The sequence below is a fragment of the Scyliorhinus torazame genome, chromosome 10 (genome assembly GCF_047496885.1).
Source record: "Scyliorhinus torazame isolate Kashiwa2021f chromosome 10, sScyTor2.1, whole genome shotgun sequence".
In the NCBI taxonomy this organism is placed as follows: Eukaryota; Metazoa; Chordata; class Chondrichthyes; order Carcharhiniformes; family Scyliorhinidae; genus Scyliorhinus; species Scyliorhinus torazame.
In genome coordinates this window covers 79,593,042-79,610,338 of record NC_092716.1, presented here as the reverse complement: position 1 = coordinate 79,610,338, position 17,297 = coordinate 79,593,042, and the positions used below count along the sequence as shown (strand labels likewise).

General features: G+C 49.8%; 1 long non-coding RNA gene across 1 annotated transcript in view; it reads left to right on the top strand.

Annotated features, from left to right (window-relative positions):
* LOC140430665 (uncharacterized) overlaps positions 1–17,297 on the top strand; it is a 69,822-nt gene that overhangs the window by 27,057 nt on the left and 25,468 nt on the right. The window contains exons 2-3 of the long non-coding RNA XR_011949495.1: positions 3,828–4,115; positions 6,970–7,050. This is a non-coding gene — a long non-coding RNA (uncharacterized lncRNA). The remainder of the gene's footprint in view (positions 1–3,827; positions 4,116–6,969; positions 7,051–17,297) is intronic.

Genomic DNA, 17,297 nt, shown 5'->3' with positions numbered 1-17,297 from the left:
ACTGCGGTCGGCACCCTAGCAGTGTTGGCCTCAGTGCCATCCACTGCTCCCGTAGACTCTGGGACGCCCCAATCGTCAACAGACTTGCTGGAGTGTCACTGACATTGCCCTCTGAATCTCACGGCCGCACCCTATCGTCTACATCAGCTCTGGGTAACCCTGTACCAGAGGCTCAGCATCTGACTGGGACCCAGCTGGGTCCTGGGATCCAGCAGACCTCCGACTGCTGTCTCGCCTGGGCATACCTGCCTCCACCTGATGTGCATTTGCAACTGTGTGGTGCTCACCAAAATGTGCCCCAGAGGCCTTTCCACTACTGTTGCCCACCAAGGTGTGTGTCTCTGCGCTACTAGATGGAAGGGATGCTAGCTGGGTCATGAATTTTATGCTGGCATCTTTGGATCTTTCCTCTGAGGTGTTCTCTTGGGAGGCAGGTGGGGGGCCTGTCACCATTGGCTGCAGGTCCTGCAGGAGAATGGACATGTGGTCAGTGGGAGGAATGGGTCAGTCTGTATGGCATTAATAACGCGCGTTTGGCAGGTGATCTGGGTGGGGGCGCAGGTAGATCCTCACCTCTGCACCTTGCACCATCCTCTATAGTGGTCACTGCTCAGTCCTAGGCCACCCCTGCGACCTCGAGGGCCCATTTGTCATAGGGGGTGAGGACTCTCATGTCTGGCACCCCGCCGTCTGTTTGGGCCCTCTACCGTTGGTTGTGGGATAACGTCTGTGGGAACACAAGAGGGGACATCGTTAGCCACACATGTGGTTACATGCGGGGGGCTTGGGGTTGGGGGAGGGGACTTGGGGAGATGGGCTGTATGGAGGGAGGATGGGGTGTATGGGGGAGGGAAGTCTGGGGGGTATGGGGAGTATGAGGGCTGGGGGGAGTATGGTAGGGGGAATGGGAAGTGTGAGGGGAGAGAGTATGTGGAGGGAGAGGTGGGGTTCAGGGTTCTGGTGCAAACACACCCGAGTGGCCCGGTGGAGGTCATTGACCTTACAGAACCATAGAATCTCTATAGTGCAGAAGGAGGCTATTTGGATCATCGAGTCTGCACCGGTCCACTCTGCCCTATACCAGTAACCAATCCTGCACACCCCTGGACACTGAGGGCAAATTTATTTATTTATTTATTTACCATCTTGTGCCGGTCCTCCTGACCATGCTCCCCATACTGTCTGCAGCTGTCAATTCCTCCCAGGCGGCATTGGCTGACCCGTGGCTGACCCTCTGTGACCCTTGTGGGAACAGGGCACCCCCGTCTGACCTCGACCGCATCCAACAATCCGGCCATCGCTTGGCCGTTCGTCAGTTCCTGCTCACTACCACACTTAGAAACATTTTGGTTAATTTGCGCCCATTATTTATCGTCGCTGTGTGCCATTAATTGTAAATATATATTTTCAGCTCAGTCCAAGTATACTAATTCTGTACTCAGTTTGTTTTTGGAACTTTTTATAAAAGCTCTTCCTTCCAGTTCTAATATAGGGAGATAGGATTGGATCGGTTACTCTGAGTTGAGCATGACTCTAAAATTTACAACAAAATAATATGTTGGGAATGAGTAACCAATTGGAAAGACATGCACATTAGCAGTTATGTCTCTGTATTGCATTCTTGGTGAAAGTGACCTTTAGAATACAAATTGCAGAGTGAGGGGATGGGTACAAGAACCCGACACAGATTGGGTACAAATGGAGGAGGCATCCTGTAAAGGGACGATCTTCCACCCTGGCAACAGCAGCACTTCCATCCTCCTCAACAAAGTTCACAACGAGCCCAGTGGTAGCGGCCACGCTGAAAACATGGCCCCAGTTGAGACAGCACTTCGGGATAACCAAAATGTCACCCATGGCCCCCATCTGCAGCAATCACAGATTCCCCCAGCCATGCAACAAACATGAGATTTGTTCACGTTGTCATCGAACATGAAATTCCTTCATATAAATGGTGACATTTACCCACCTTCAAAAGGTGGAGGCGGGACAGGGGCACATTGGCGGTCGGAAACTTCTACTTAGGGCGCAGACTGGCGACACTGGATGAACTGATGAAGAAGTGGAAACTCGCAAAAGGACAGGAATTGAGGCACCTCCAAATAAAACACTTCCTCCGCAAAGAGACAGTAGGGTGCCCCAGGGCCCCAGGAAACATGTACTAGAGGTCCTGATAGGCACAAGCAACGAGAAGGGGGGCTATGTGGGAAAATATATGGACAGCTACTGGACAGAACTCGAACACCACTGGACGAGACCAGACAAAAATGGGAGGCTGAACTGGGGACAGAGGTAGGATGAGGACTCTGGAGCGAAGCACTGAGCAGGGTGAACTCCACCTCCTTCTGCGCAAGGCTAAACCTAATGCAGCTCAAAGTGGTGCACAGAGTGCACCTGACCAGAACCCGAATGAGCAGGTTCTTCCCGGAGGCGGAGGACAAATGTGAGCGGTGCCAGAGGGGCCCGGCCAACCACACCCACATGTTCTGGGCATGTCCCAAACTTGCCGGGTTCTGGACAGCCTTCTCTGAGGTAATGTCCAAGGTTGAGGGGGTGAGGGTGAAGCCATGCCCAGTATGGAGGGAGGATGGGGTGTATGGGGGAGGGAAGTCTGGGGGGTATCTTCGGGGTATTGGAGCAGCCAGTTACACATGGGGAAGTAGTCCAATGCCCTTACTTTCGCTTCCCTAATCGCATGCCGGAGAATCCTGCTCGGCTGGCGATCGGCAGCACCACCCACAGCTGCAGACTGGCTCGCTGACCTCTCGGAATTTCTCCACCTGGAGAAGATTAAGTACGTGATCTGAGGGTCAGAGGAAGGCTTCCTGGATACTTGGGGGCAGTTCGTCGGCCCGTTTCAAAACCTGTTCGAGGCCAGCAGCGAGGGGTAAGCTGAGGGGGAAAAAAAAGATAGATGGGGAACCAAAGGACTGCGCAACCTTGGGAGGGTGGGGGCGGGCGGAAGGAAGGTGGGGAAACCACAAGAGAAGAGGAAGGGAAACCACAGAGAAGAGGAAGGGTGCTGAAGCCAATGAAGGGGGGAGGAAGGGGGGGGGGGGGGATCAGACCAATTCAGAGGGCAACAAAATGTATATCAAATTAGTGAAATGAAGGACAAAACAAACTTCTGTATAATAAAGTAAACTAGTGCGGGCAAGATAAATGTAATGTGTATGCACAGTAACTGTTCATAAATATGAGAAAAGCCAATAAAAAGAGTTTAAAAAAAAAACAAATTGCAACAAACTAGGGCAAAGTAACCTAATTGAGCTGAACTTTTCAAAATCATTGAATGTGTGGATAAGCATTAGACAGAGGTGAGATTGACCATAGGGAATCTTGGCTTCTGTGAAGGATCAATAATAAGATGAGACACAGAGGGCTCAATGTGAATATATATCTACATTATACATTTGTCTTTCCATTTGGCAGGTAAATGACCAGAAATAGTCTCAATTTCAGGTAGAAAAATATGGTGCATTCAAATAATGGGAAATTAATGAAACATAGAACCGCCACAATGCAGAAGGAGGCCATTCGGCCCATCGAGGAAACCCGCGCAGACATGAGGATAATTGCAAACTCCACACAGTCACCCAAGGCTGGAATTGAACCTAGGTCCCTGGCACTGTGAGACAGCAGTGTTAACCACACGACCACCATGTCACCCTACATCTATCTGTATTAGTTTTTTAAGTGTAATAAAGTAAGTTTTGTAACCAACTGAACACTGAAGCAAATCTTTCCCATTGGAATAATACACTGGAATTTAGGTTTGTTTTTAAGGCTTTTTACATGAAGTCTAAATTAGCCTTTGAATCTTCCAGCATGGAACATCATCAATTGCCAGTTCGAATGTAATTCTCGGCGCACCCCAACGATTGTAAAGACTGAGGAGAATCCTCCGAGCGATGGTCATCACCAGCAGATTGCCACTCAGCTCCTACTTTTCTGTTCCCTGCCAGAGCTTGGCATTTCTATCTGGGACTACCCATCCTGGCTTCTCCAGAAATGCGGAATGCACCTGAAATGAAACTACTTCCTCATGGATCTGGATCGCTGGGGGAAGACAAGTTATGCCCACTTTTCTTAATAGTACTAGCTGTCACATTCTGGTAAGTAAAGAGTTTAAATTTCCCAAAGCTTCTTTGAAAAGCGAAGGAGCGAAGGTAAACGTGTAAGTGGGCAAGGTGGCAGGTGAGTGATGTGAGAAGTGCAGGTAGGTCAGTGAATGCAGGTATCTGGGTAAAATTAGGTTGGGGAGAGGTGAGAGTCAGGTAAGGTCACAATTTGGATCATGGGAGTTCTAAGTGTGAATGATTGAGGGGGTTGTATTGTCACCCAGGAGTTAGACCAGTATTTTTCTGCCTAATATTTCCTGGGTAACTATCCAGGTGATAAGTCGAAACTGTCCAAAGCCTCTAATTCAAACTTGAAGACTTTTGCGGAGTGTCCCGGGAGCAGGGGAATTGCCCATTAAGCTTCCCGGGCAATCCTGCCACATCCTTGTGTTGGGGTTTCCAAGGGGTGCCATAACCTGGAAGCTGTGCTATGTCCAGCCTCCAAATACCCAGAGAACAGAAGATTCGGGCCAATATATTTTGAAGCATAGTTTGAATAATTGCTTCCTAAAGTAGACCTAAATATACCATGACTTCCAAAAATATCTACATGAATGTATGCTTAATCGGGAAAATTGCTTCCTAAAATAGTTATGTAAGCACATTTACATGCATAATTGTTTTATAAAATGCTAATGTATTTTCCAGGGAATCCAATTAAACAAAGTTTATAATGGGAAGTTCAAGTGCCATATCAGAGACGTTTAAAAGCTAATTGCTCCCTCAATCCCTAGGTACAAGCTATTCCCTTCTCCTGCTACTGGTTAACAGCAGGAGAGGAGGATAATTTGAATAAGACTGTGGGATTGATTCAGTTTGTATATGACTGATAATTACTTTTTAAAATCTGAATGCCAACGATTCCAAATCCAGGAAAGCCTGGAGACTTCTTTCCAGTATTAGAAAAATGGAGCGATTATTATGTTTAATTTTGTGTTAATTTGGAGATGAATGGAAATGCGCATTTAAAACTCCTGAGAGAGAACAAAACATTTGAAATTTTGAAGTAGCTAATCAGATCCCCAGAGCAATTCCCTGGTTTTCTGAAATACAAGTCCAGTGACAATATCATAACATCACTATACCACCTCCTCCCCCAAGTTACTCTGTGAGTAACTCAGAGATTCGTAACTTCAGTCTCTGACCAGGGACCCATGGATGGTGTCTCTGTGAGAGAAAGGAATTTACTATTGATTGTATGAATATCCTCGGCTTCTGGAGGCTGAATTTCCACTGGTTCAGAATAAAAGGATGAAGTTTGCTGCATCAAAGACATTCAAATGGTAAGCATCATCTGGTTTTTTTAATGGATTCTCAGAAGTATGCCAACATCGCCACCACTCAATAAGGATATATAGGGGCTGTTTAGCACAGAGCTAAATCGCTGGCTACCAAGGCAGGCCAGCAGCACGGTTCAATTCCCGAACCAGCCTCCCCGAACAGGCGCTGGAATGTGGCGACTAGGGGCTTTTCACAGTAACTTCATTTGAAGTCTACTTGTGACAATAAGCAATTTGCATTGCATTGTTGATTGTGATGTGAAGAACATAGAGAGATTCAACAACCCTTTGTCCCTTTTATCTGTGAGGAGCAATAATTCTGCCTTTGATTGGAAGCACAATGCCACCTGGACCTTGTCACTTGATGTTCGATGGACAAGGAGTCGTTGGCTGAACTCAGTCAAAGTTTTTTAAAAAAACTTTGAGTACCTAATTCTTTATTTTCCAATTAAGGGGCAGTTTAGGCTGGCCAATTCACCTACCCATCACATCTTTTTGGGTTGTGGGGGTGAGACCCACCCAGGCATGCAGAGAATGTGCCAACTCCACATGGACAGTGACTCAGGGCCAGGATCGAACCTGGGTCCTCGGCGCCGTGAGGCAACAGTGCTAACCACTGCACCACGCGATGCCTTCTGAACTCAGTCAAGGTTATCAGCCGCTCCAGTACCAATCTTTAAAGCAGTATCAAAGACTTAAATATGGACAGAAGCTGATCAATAGTCTGGAGTAAGATTATCTAATTCACCCAAGAACTCTGTAATTTTGTCTTTTTCATTAGTTTCCATATTGTGGATGAAAGGTGTGTCCTAAATACTTTAGTGTCTTCAGATTTAATTAAAATAGTTGGATTAGCAGAAAAGGTTGAAATGTCCAGTTTTGCTGCAGTGGAATCATTCCGTGTCCCCTACTGGCCGGTCATGGCATCTGTACTGGCTTTTCTTTTGTACCCTTTTGCCTGATTTAGTGGGCTTTTGTAGGGGTAGGGCTACCCGCCCATGGGGCTACCCAGTCACCAGAATGATGTGAAGTCTTGCAGTTGTGTTGAATTATAGCCCGATTCAACGCTCCAAATTCAGCCGCTGTCACAGACTGAACCCGCTTGCCCAATACTGGATTTCTGAGGTGGCTTAAAATATGAGTCAAAAGCTTTGAGTACATTCTTAAAGTCCGCAAGGGATGCCCCAATTCCCTGCCTTAGAAAACCATAATCTGCCACTGGACGTAACATATTAGGAAAGGAACTGACTTGCAACTTTTGCTCCTTTTTGTGGAGGCCTGATGCTGCTCGGTACTGTAGAAAATGGTGTTTCCATAACTCCCACTGCTGGCCCGTCTGTGGGCCTTCGAGGCTGTCAAACAGGTGGGGAAAGGGCAGAGACTGCTCACCAGATACGGTTATTGTTACCTCTCTCCTCTGTGCCTCCTCCTGCTGATTTTTTATGAAACTCTTTCAATGGTTTCATCACTCGATGGTTCCTTTGAAACACCAATGTGTTTTTTTTTTCATTGATGTTACTACTGCTGTCAACATGTTCTGAGATGTATTCTTTTATCTTGGTCTGTAGGCATGGGGCTTGACTAGTAAACAGGCTGGTATCTGCTAACACTTGTTTATTAGTTCTACATCTCAATGGGTTACCGAGCAGGTATGTTGCTCCTAGGCATATGTTCCAACCTCTCTCCCTCTCTCGTAACAAAAAGCAATTTGTAACAGTTATTTGTTTCAATATGGCCAGAATTCTCCGGTCATTGCGATTCCATTTTCCTGCCTGCAGCGCAGCCCTACTAGCAGCTTTTGTGGCTGCATGGGGTGGTTACAATGGGAAATCCTATGGATAGTCAGCAGGAAGATAGAATCCCGCCACCAGCGAATGGTGCGTGGCCGAGAAACATGATAGTGGCGGAGCGGAGAATTCCGCACACTGATAGTTGAGCTAAAAAAAACAACTTAAATGTATGTTCTCAAATGTATAAGGAATGATCAAGAATATGAGCCGGCGCGAGTTTGCATGTGCGGAACGGCAAGCATATTTCCGCTCAGGGGTTCCCTTCTCCGCGCCGGCCCTCGGGCAATATGGCGGAGCCCTACAGGGGCCCGGCGCGGAGTAAAGTAGGCCCCCACGGAACCAGCCCGCCCGCCAATCAGTAGGCCCCGATCGCGGGCCACACCACCGTTGGGGCACACCCCGGGGTCGGATCACCGCCCCCCCCCCCCCAGGACGGCCCCCGCACACTTACCTGCCAGGTCCCACCGTGTGTGAGGTGAGTAATTCACGCCGGCGGGACTGGGCCAAACTCGTCAGCCACTCGGCTCATCGGGCCTGGAGAATTGCCAGGGGGGCCGCTGTCAACTGACCCTGACCGGCGCAGCGGGTATCCCGTTGGCACCCAAAATACGGTGCCGGAGAATAGGGAAGCCAGCGGCGGGGAGGGATTCGCGCCTCCCCGGAATTCGACTCTTATCAACATTTACAGGTGCACCATTGAAAGTATCCTATCTGGCTGCATCACAGCCTGGTATGGCAACTGCTCGGCCCAAGACCACAAGAAACTTCGGAGAGTTTCTCAAATGTATAAGGAATGATCAAGAATATGAGCCGGCGCGAGTTTGCATGCGCGGAACGCCAAGCATATTTCCGCTCAGGGGTTCCCTTCTCTGCGCCGCCCAGTCCATCACACAAACCCGCCTCCCATCCATCAACTCTATCCACACCTCCCGCTGCCTTGGAAAAGTGGGCAGTATAATCAAAGACCCCTCCTATCATGATATGCAAACATGCAACCAATGAACATTCAGAATAGGACCAATGGGCAGTCAGGACACTCAGAGGTGGCATCACCACAAGGGGGCATGACATAAACACTATGAAAGGGATGAGGCACTCACACCCTGCCTCTTTCCACAGACAGACATCTAGAGAGTTAGACAGGGTTGATCAGCAGCATCACACCCCAGCACGGGGCTTAGAGCAAACTAGAGTTAGACTGAGTTACTACAGTTAGATTAGCAGAGAGTCAAACTCATTTGAGAACTGTGTTAATAGTTCAATAAACACGTTGAACTCATCACAGAGTCTGGAGCATCCTTTAGTTAAGACTGCATCAAGTAGCAGCCAGTGTTATCCGAAGCAACATAACACAACATGATACCAGGAGTGCCTGTTCAATCTATTTAGTTTAACTCGGCAAGATCCGTGACAACCAGCTACTGAATACAGGCACAATGGACAAGATTCAGGCTCCTCATCAGCTCAGGACCACCGGCAATCTTAGTGCCAACTGGCGATCATTCAAGCAGAAATTTCAACTATACGTGGAAGCATCCGACCTCAATGGCGTGACCGATGCGTGGAAGATAGCTCTTCTACTCACCACTGCGGGTGACCATGCGATAGAGATCTTCAACTCCTTTCACTTTTCCGAAGGGCAGGACAAAACAAAGTACCAAACCATCCTGGACAAATTCGACAGCCACTGCGAGGTGGACACCAACGAAATCTTCGAGCGCAACATCTTCAAGCAGAGGATACAAGGAAAAGACGAATCCTTCACCTCCTATCTAACTAACCTTAGACTGCTAGCGCGATCCTGCAACTTCGGTGATATCACTGACTCCATGATCAGAGACCAAATCGTTTTTGGAGTCCACTCTGATCCTCTGCGAGAGCAATTAGTGAAAATCAAGCCCATGACCCTGCCAGTCGCGGTTGAAACGTGTACTGTGCATGAGCACTCTAAAAATCGCTATTCACAGTACAAAACGGCAGAAAGTGAAAAACAAGCCTCCCACGAGGTGGAGAGTGTTCAGGCCATCTCCCGGATGCAGCGCCTCCACATTGACGAAAGCAGCCATTCCGCTCTTCCCGGGGCCCGACGCATGCGCAATGCGATCGGGAACACCAACCGGCCAAAAACCGCACTGCGCAGGTGCAGATGTCCGAGAACCGTAGCACGGTAGCATAGTGGTTAGCATGATTGCTTCACAGCTCCAGGGTCTCAGGCTTGATTCCTGGCTTTGGTCACTGTCTGTGCGGAGTCTACATGTTCTCCCCGTGTGTGCGTGGGTTTCCTCCGGCTGCTCCGGTTTCCTCCCACAGTCCAAAGATGTGCAGGTTAGGTGGATTGGCCATGCTAAATTGCCCTTAGTGTCCAAGATTGCCCTTAGTGTTGGGTGGGGTTACTGGGTTATGGGGTTATGGGGATAGGGTGGAGGTGTGGGCTTGTGTAGGGTGCTCTTTGCAAGAGCTCGTGCAGACTCGATGGGCTGAATGGCCTCCTTCTGCACTGTAACGTCTATGATTGTAGCGTCTATGAACCGCACTGCGCATGCGCAACGACGCACTGAACATCATGACGTGTGCGAACTGCGGCATCGCCCATTTAAAAAAAAAACTGCCCTGCAAGAGGCAAGCGCTGTTTAAACTGTGGGAAACCAAACCACTCTGCAGCCCTGTGCAGATCTGCACCACCAGTCAGGAGCCAGCGCTCCCAATTCCGACAGAGGCGCATCAGACGTGTGCAACACCCAATGCATGACTCTGATCCAGGCAGTGCGACGGATCCAGATGATGAATACCTGGACAACGCTTACCGAGTGGGCATTATTACGAAGTGCGAATATGCCACACCGGACACATCGCGAGTCCAATCAATCCTGGCCGTGGATTCCGAGGACGAATGGCATGCAGTGATGAAGGTCAACCATGGCCCCATCCAGTTCAAACTAGACACAGGTGCCTCCGCCAAACTGATTTCGCAGGTGACTTCAAGAGAATCAAGAAACCCCCCACAATCCTTCCAGCTGCCTGCAAACTCCTGGACAACAATGGAAACGCAATCAAGGCACTGGGGTCCTGCCATCTGCAGGTGTCCCGCCGACACACACAAGCAAGCTTACGCTTCGAGATTGTTAAACCAGATGGCTAGGTGCGCACGCCTGCAAGCAACTGAACCTCATTCAAAGGGTCTACACGACAATGCCGTCCCATTCGGATCTTCAGGCCAGCGGGATGGGCACGCTGCCGTATGAGTACAAGATCCTACTGCAGCCTGATGCCAAGCCAGTTGTCCACGCACCACGATGTGTCCCTGCTCCACTGAGAGAGCACCTGAAGGCAGAGCTCATGAGTCTACAACAAAAAGGCATCATCTCCAAGGTCACTGAACCAACCGACTGGGTCAGATCGATGGTGTGCGTAAAGAAGCCTTTGGGGGACCTACGCATCTGCATTGACCCCAAGGATCTAAACAAAGACATTATGCGGGAACATCATTACCCCATCCCAAAGAGGGAAGAAATCACGAGTGAGGTGGCACACGCGCGCTTCTTCACATAACTGGACGCATCCCAAGGATTTTGGCAAATCCAACTTGAAGAATCCAGCAGAAGGCTCTGCAGCTTCAACACGCCTTTTGGCAGATTCTGCTACAACCGAATGCCATTTGGCATCATCTCGGCATCAGAGATTTTCCATCGCATCATGGAACAGATGATGGAGGGAATAGAAGGAGTTTGTGTCTATGTTGACGATATCATAATCTGGTCCACAGCCCCAGAGGAACATGTGTCGCGACTCAAGAAAGTATTTTGACGCATACATGAACAAGCCTTCAAGCTAAACAGGTCCAAGTGCTGTTTTGGGACATCCACGCTGAAGTTCTTGGATGATCAGATTTCGCGACACGGTGTGCGCCGGACACAGACAAAATTAAAGCCATCGAAGCAATGAAAGTCCCCGAGGACAAGAAGGCAGTACTGCGCTTCCTGGGAATGGTCAATTTCCTTGGCAAGTTCATCCCGAATTTGGCCACACACACCACGGCCCTACGCAACCTGGTGAAAAAAATCAACCGCCTTTGAGTGGGAGACAGAGCACTGAACAGAGTGGCTGGAGCTGAAAGCCAAGCTCACCACTGCACCCGTCCTTGCATTCTTTGACCCAGACCGAGAGACCAAGATATCCACCGATGCGAGTCAGGATGGCATTGGGGCAGTGTTGCTTCAAAAAGACGACACGTCATCCTGGGTATCAGTAGCATACGCGTCACGGGCAATGACACCCAATGAGACCAGATATGCGCAGATTGAGAAGGAATGTTTAGGTCTTCTCACCGGCATCCTCAAATTTCATGATTATCCATGGCTTTCCAACTTTTACTGTTGAAACGGATCATAGGCCTAGGTCCACATCATCCAAAAGGACCAGAACGACATTATCATGATATGCAGACATGCACATAATGAGATACAGACAGGCAGCTAATGAACACACAGAACAGGACATAACCAATCAGCAGGCAGAACACTTGGGGGTGGTTTCCCACTATAAAAGGCACGAGGCACTCACACTCCGCCTCTTTCCACTGGGGACATCTACAGGGTGAGTTAGGTTGTACATATCACATAACACCTACAGCACGTGGCGAAGAGCTAGTCTGGTTCAGTCAGACAGAGTAATCACACTTAGGTTAGCAGAGAGTCGAACTCACAGAGAACTGTGCCATTGAAATTGAACTAACGTCAAGGTCTGGAGTATCTTTCAGTTAAAGCTGCATCCAGTTGCAGCCCGTGTTATCTCAGTGTGCTTAACACGATATGGTACCAGAAGACTGCTATCCCTAGGTGGTTTACCTCAATCTGTTCCGTGACGACCAGCAAATGTATCCCGGCACCATGGAGAAGATCCAGGCTCCTCAACAGCTGCAGACCTCTGGCAATCTCAGTGCCAACTGGCGGACTTTCAAGCAAAGGTTTCTGCTGCACATCGAAACCTCAGACCTCGAGGGTGCGTCTGATACAATAAGATCGTGCTTCTCCTCGGAACTGCGGGGGATCAAGCCATCCAACTCTTCAACCCTTTAACTTCACCGAAGGCCAGGACAAGACAAAGTTTCAGACCATCCTGGACAAGTTTGATAGTCATTGTGAAGTGGACACCAATGAAATCTTCGAGTGCCATATATTCAAACAACGCCAACAAGGAAAAGATGAATCTTTTAACTCCTTCTTAACTAATCTCCGTCTACTGGCGCTGTCCTGCAACTTTGGTGATATGGCTGACTTCATGATCAGAGACCAAATCATTTTTGGAGGCACGAGGCACTCACACTCTGCCTCTTTCCACTGGGGACATCTACAGAGTGAGTCAGGTGTATATATCACATAACACCTACGGCACGTGGCTAAAAGCTAGTCTGGTTCAGTCAGACAGAGTAATCACTCTTAGGTTAGCAGAGTCGAACTCACAGAGAACTGTGCTAACTGTGTGACAGGTTCAATAAATCAAATTGAACTAACTTCAAGATCTGGAATATCTTTCAGTTAAAGCTGCATCCAGTTGCAGCCCGTGTTATCTCAGTGTGCTTAACACGACAGACATGACGCCTCGTTTGCAGAGAATTCTGCTCAAACTCCGGAAGTATGATTTCAATTTGGTGTACACCCCTGGCAAGGAGCTCATCATCGCCGATGCATTGTCCTGCTCCGTCAACTCACCCAGTGAACCACTGGAGATCATCGAGCACATTGAATTGCAGGTACAACTGTGTGCAAGCACTCTCCCGGGAACAGATGAGAAGATCGTTGTCATCCAAGAAGAGACGGCCAAAGACCCCCTGTTGCAGCGAGTCATCCACAACCTCAGCATTGGTTGGCAGAAAGGGCAATGCCCTCAATTCTACAACGTCAAGGACGACCTGATGCTGATCGACAGCATCCTGCTCAAGCTGGTCAGGATAGTTATCCCGCTACGTCTCCAGAGCATGGTGCTGCGGCAGATTCATGAGAGACACCTGGGCGTAGAAAAGAGCAGACGCAGGCCCCGGCAAGCTGTCTATTGGCCCGGCATCAACCAGGACATCACGGACATGGTCCTGAACTGCGAAACCTGTCAGAGGTTCCGACCAGCGCAGAGCAAGGAGACGCTCCAACCACATAACCTAGAGACCTCTCCGTGGTCCAAGGTTGGCATTGACCTATTCTACGCGAATGGTCGCGACTATATCTTAATCATCGATTACTTTTCAAACTATCCTGAGGAGGTGCTGAAGCTGCCAGACCTCACCTCACGGACCGTCATCAAAGCGTGTAAAGGGACATTCTCACGGCATGGCATCCCGAACACCGTCAGAGTCTGCACGTTCTCCCTGTGTGTGCGTGGGTTTCCTCCAGGTGCTCCGGTTTCCTCCCACAGTCCAAAGATGTGCAGGTTAGGTGGATTGGCCATGATAAATTGCCCTTAGTGTCCAAAATTGCCCTTAGTATTGGGTGGGGTTACTGGGTTATGGGGATAAGGTGGAGGTGTGGGCTTGGGTAGGGTGCTCTTTCAAAGAGCCAGTGCAGACTTGAAGGGTCGAATGGCCTTCTTCTGCACTGTAAATCCGATGATTCTATGAGCGTCAATGGCCCGTGCTTCCACAGTCGAGAATGGTCCACGTTTGCCAAGAGCTACAATTTCAGGCATGTCGCCTCCAGTCCGCACTATCTGCAGTCCAATGGCAAAGTCGGAAAAGGGGTGCACATCGTTAAGCAGCTCATCCACAAGGCCTCGGACTCTGCTTCCGACATTCACCTTGCACTGCTTGCGTACCGGGCGACTCTCTTGTCCATTGGCATGTCACCAGCTCAGCTCCTGATGAATGGGGACCTGCGGACGGCGCTTCCAGCCATACACCTGCCCAACCATGATCACGTCCCGGTGCTGCAGAAGATGCAGCAGCTTGGCGACAGCCAGAAGCAGGGCTATGATGCACATGCCACCGATCTGGACGTGCTATCCCCGGCAGACATGGTCAGGATCAAGATACCGGATGGTGGGTGGTCTGCTCTGGCTGTCGTTGTGCGACAGGCCGTGCCCAGATCCTATGTCATATGTACGGCTGATGGCTCCATTGTGCGAAGGAATCGAAGGGCACTGCGAAAAGTTGCTTGCCCACAACCACTTTCCCCTCCATTTCCACACGTCGAATTGCCACCTCCAGACACCTTGAACCAGGAGGCCACCAGTCGTGCCTCCCAGTCGCCTGTCAAGACACCGTCATCCCCTCCACCACCTTTCCGGCGGTTGACGAGGATCAGGCGCAAGCCTCAGAGACTGGACTTATAAGCATTTGTTTTGTTTGTTCTGTTCTGTATTCCTCAGTCAGTCACATTAGACAGACACATTCACATGTATATACATCTAAAAAAAAAGGGGAGATGTCATGACATGCAAACATGCAACCAATGAACATTCAGAATAGGACACAACCAATGGGCAGGCAGGACACTCAGAGGTGGAATCACCACAAGGGGGCATGACATAAACACTATAAAAGCGATGAGGCACTCACACCCGGCCTCTTTCCACAGACAGACATCGAGAGAGTTAGACAGGGTTAATCAGCAGCATCACACCCCAGCACGTGGCTTAGAGCAAGCTGGTACAGTTAGACTGAGTTACTACAGTTAGATTGGCAGAGAGCCGAACTCATTTGAGAACTGTGTTAATAGTTCAATGAACACGTTGAACTCTTTTCAGAGTCTGGAGCATCCTTTAGTTAAGACTGCATCATTTGGGCACGAGATGCAGGGGGAAAGTGAGGACAAACATTTTTTAAAAAGAAAATATGTTTATTAAGAATTTTTAACAGAATTTTCAACCATATAAACAACCCCCCCCCCCCCCCCCCCGCCCCCCCCGTAACAAAAAAGACGAAAAAACTTGCATAGCAAGACATAAACGTGGCAAATCAATATGATACAGAACTTTGTACATTGGATTCCTCCCGTACATATCAGTTTTCCGGATCGTTTATGTTTTTCTTGCTCAGATGCCCCCCCGAGGAACCCCCCTTCCCTATCCCTCCCTCTTCCCCCCCCCCCAGAAAGAGATGTCCCCCCCTCCTCTCCTCCCCTCCTCTTCCCCCCCTCCCCTCCTCCCCCCCTCCCCTCCCCCCACACCCTCCCCCCCTCCCCTCACCACCCCCCTCCCCCCCACACCCCTCCCCCCTCCCCCCACACCCTCCCCCCCTCCCCTCACCACCCCCCTCCACCCCACACCCCTCCCCCCCTCCCCCATCCTCCTCCCCCCCCCCCCACCCCCGGGTTGCTGATGCTGTCGACCGAACTCCATCTAACGCTCTGCGAGATAGTCTAGGAACGGTTGCCACCGCATGGAGAACCCCTGCACAGATCCTCTCAGGGCAAACTTTATCCTTTCCAACCTGAGAAACCCTGCCATATCATTTATCCAGGCTTCCACACTGGGGGGCTTTGCATCTTTCCACACTAACAAGATCCTTCGCCGGGCTACCAGGGACGCAAAGGCCAGAATGCCGGCCTCTTTCGCCTCCTGCACACGCGGCTCGTCCGCTACTCCAAATAGTGCTAGCCCCCAGCTTGGCTTGACCTGGACTTTCACCACCTTAGCTACTGTTCTCGCAACTCCCCTCCAGAACCCATCCAGTGCCGGGCATGACCAAAACATATGGACATGGTTCACCGGGCTTCTTGAGCACCTCCCACATCTGTCCTCCACCCCAAAGAATCTACTCAGCCTCGCCCCCGTCATATGCGCTCTGTGAACAACCTTAAATTGTATCAGGCTAAGCCTGGCACACGAGGAAGAGGAATTAACCCTACTTAGGGCATCAGCCCATAGACCCTCCTCAATCTCCTCCCCCAGCTCCTCTTCCCATTTACCCTTCAGCTCCTCTACCAAAGCCTCCCCCTCTTCTTTCATCTCCTGGTATATCGCCGACACCTTGCCCTCTCCGACCCATACGCCCGAAATCACCCTGTCTTGAATCCCCTGTGCCAAGAGCAGCGGGAATTCCCTCACCTGCCGCCTCACAAACGCCCTCACTTGCATGTACCTGCATGTACCTGAAGGCATTTCCCGGGGGTAGTCCAAATTTCTTCTCCAGCGCCCCTAAGCTAGCAAACGCCCCATCGATGAACAGGTCCCCCATTCTTCTAATCCCTGCCCGATACCAGCTCTGAAACCCCCCGTCCATCCTTCCACTTTGGCTGCCCAGTAGTAGCCACCCAGATTCAGCAACGCCAACCCTCCTCTATCTCTACTACGCTCCAGAAACCCCCTCCTTACCCTCGGGGTCTTGCTCGCCCACAAAAATCCCATAATGCTCCTGCTTACCCTCTTAAAAAAGGCCTTGGTAATCACAATTGGGAGGCATTGGATTACAAAAAGAAACCTCGGGAGGACCACCATTTTAATCGACTATACCCTGCCCGCTAGCGAGAGTGGCAACATAGAACATAGAACATAGAACGATACAGCGCAGTACAGGCCCTTCGGCCCACGATGTTGCACCGAAACAAAAGCCATCTAACCTACACTATGCCATTATCATCCATATGTTTATCCAATAAACTTTTAAATGCCTTCAATGTTGGCGAGTTCACTACTGTAGCAGGTAGGGCATTCCACGGCCTCACTACTCTTTGCGTAAAGAACCTACCTCTGACCTCTGTCCTATATCTATTACCCCTCAGTTTAAAGTTATGTCCCCTCGTGCCAGCCATATCCATCCGCGGGAGAAGGCTCTCACTGTCCACCCTATCCAACCCCCTGATCATTTTGTATGCCTCTATTAAGTCTCCTCTTAACCTTCTTCTCTCCAACGAAAACAACCTCAAGTCCATCAGCCTTTCCTCATAAAATTTTCCCTCCATACCAGGCAACATCCTGGTAAATCTCCTCTGCACCCGCTCCAAAGCCTCCACGTCCTTCCTATAATGCGGTGACCAGAACTGTACGCAATACTCCAAATGCGGCCGTACCAGAGTTCTGTACAGCTGCAACATGACCTCCCGACTCCGGAACTCAATCCCTCTACCAATAAAGGCCAACACTCCATAGGCCTTCTTCACAACCCTATCAACCTGGGTGGC